This window comes from Anoplophora glabripennis, unplaced genomic scaffold (genome assembly GCF_000390285.2).
Source record: "Anoplophora glabripennis isolate ALB-LARVAE unplaced genomic scaffold, Agla_2.0 scaffold680, whole genome shotgun sequence".
In the NCBI taxonomy this organism is placed as follows: domain Eukaryota; kingdom Metazoa; phylum Arthropoda; class Insecta; order Coleoptera; family Cerambycidae; genus Anoplophora; species Anoplophora glabripennis.
In genome coordinates this window covers 218,132-220,754 of record NW_019416762.1, presented here as the reverse complement: position 1 = coordinate 220,754, position 2,623 = coordinate 218,132, and positions in this window count along the sequence as shown.

The window sequence follows — 2,623 nt, the reverse complement described above, 5'->3', positions numbered from 1 at the left end:
TTTGTCCTAGTTCTGTATGCATACAGTTCAAATTCAAAAACCAGTAGAATCAATCACGGAAAAAAATATTTACTCTAATATATTGCCGATGAAATCTTCCAACAAAAGACCTTAAAAGTCCTCGAACCACTTTAGAAACAATGTTGAATAACAAATCATATGGGCTTTAAAACCCCCATGGTAATAATAATAAAGTAATTAATTACATTAATCATTTAATTTAATAATATTTATTATATAATATAGAAATGTAACAATATAATTTTTTTCTTGATTTGTTGTGAGCGAAATCAGAAATTATATCTTCAAAACTTACATCATACAGGCGCGCACTGCTAGAGCAGAGCTCGCGGTAAATTTGAAAGACACTGGACAAACTTTACACAAAAATAATCCTAGTCCGTACACGAAATAATTCTAAACAGATATTTTTTACGCAAAAAAATTCCACACAGTTTTTGCACGGAATTTTTTATCTATAGCAAATATTTTATCTTCTATATTTAAATGTATCGTCTTTATTAATATTTCTGTACTTAAATGAAGTTCTAATAGTCATTGCTTTAGTTTCATCAATATTAAATTTAACTGTGTCCAACCAATTACTGGTAACCGACAGTAAGGTGTCGTCTGCAAACAAATTTAAGAAAATCTCATTCTGCAAATCCTTAATGTCGTTAATATACACCAAAAACAATAATGGTCCCGAGACACTACCTTGAGGCACACCAAAGCTATTAGTTTTTGCCGAGGGCACACTGTCCCTTATTTTAGTAACCTGCCGCCTGTCAGTCAGATAATCCCTGAACACTCGCCTGAACCACCTTTCCTTCTATTCCAAATTTGTTTACTAATAACTAATAATAATTCTAGACAAAAAATTGTGCATATAAGAGAAAATTTAGAAAAGTATTATTTACACTTAATGTTATTTTGACCTCTCCTATACACTCCTGAGATACTGAGATTAGTAGATACTTACCCGACACCTTGTATAAATTCTTAATCTAAAATACATAAAATAGCTTTCACTATTAAATTGCAATTTGTGTCGGTTTTAACGCATTCCTCGATCATTAAACAGTATAGGTACACCAGTTACTACAAAATTTATCAGAACAAACCTGGTGAATCCTTCGCTGAAGAACCCAGGGAAGGCCCAGTACAGAAACCCAACGAAAATCGAAAACTCCAGCACAGATTCCATTGTCCACGCAATGAAAATCCCACTGAGGACCACCATTGCGATACAGTTTGCAAAAAACACGCACTTTTAAACCATAGCAAAAACCAACGTTTTTTTCTGACGTCTACCACCGCGAAACGAAAAAAATCAAGTCGTGAACGAAACAAAAACAAATCAGGTCACACCGCTCAGACACGCGACTGTTTTCAGTTCTTGTCGACGCTGTCATCCGTTATTCAACAAGAATTTTGTCGACGACTGCTACAACGCCACAGCATTACTTTACCACTCGAACGCAAACACCCCAAAACTAGCAATAGGAAAGGCGAATTGTGGCTAGCGCAGTGTTGCCAGATGAAAAAAAATATATATGGTATCCGACACTTGAAAAAAATGGTATTTTACTGACAAATATGGTATCTTGATAACACTAAAATAACAAGGTTTTACACATAATCAATAAGTAAAAAAACAACAGTAATATAAAATTTATAGGTATATTAAACTATGTATTTAAATAACAAAGTATTTTTTATATAGACACCTTTTGTACAAACAGAACAACAAATCTCTAAAACAAAACGTAAACTCAATAAATATGATATATGTAACAAACAAATGCTTAAATACTAATTTATATAGATATACATAAATATAGGTATGTAAAAAGTATAAAAATTATATTTTTTGTATTTTAAAACATGTAGATATACCTACATGATTAACAGGATAAGTGGTATTATTCTTAAAGATTATCACCAGAACATCCAGTAGATGCTGTTTTATCCAAATCTTCAGATTTTTTGTACAGTGTGTCACTAGTCATACGAGATATCATTTTTTTTGTAGGTTCAAAAGTTATACATGATTTGTTAGTTGCCTGGCTGGAAAGTAATAGTGCATCAACTGTATCACATTCTAGTTTATTACATAAATCAGTCTTAATTAGATTGCATTTGGAAAATCTTCTTTCACACTCGGCGTTTGAATGTGGATAACATAATAAATCAAGAACAAAATTGGCTATATTTTCAAATGGCTTTTCACCTAACATATTTTGTATGGTACGTAATTCAGCCCAAAATTGATCTATTTGCATATTAACCATAGAGTCAATTTCAGGATGAGTTTTTATTATAAATAAATCTCGCCACTCATTATCAATCTGTTGTAAAGAAAAGTTTTTAGAGACTCTCGGTATAGCATTTGCCAACTCAATTATTGATTGCGGTTTTGTTTTATTTTTTGGATCCAAAATACAAATAGTTTTTAAAATGTGGTCATCAAAATTAAAACGTTTTAATATTTCTGTGCAACAAGTTTTAAGAAAATTTCTACATCTCAGAAAAAAATCATTTTTTTCTTCTCTTTTTAATGTATTTATATGACCAAGAACTTCAACACCTAAATAAATATTAAATATATTCTAACGCTGAC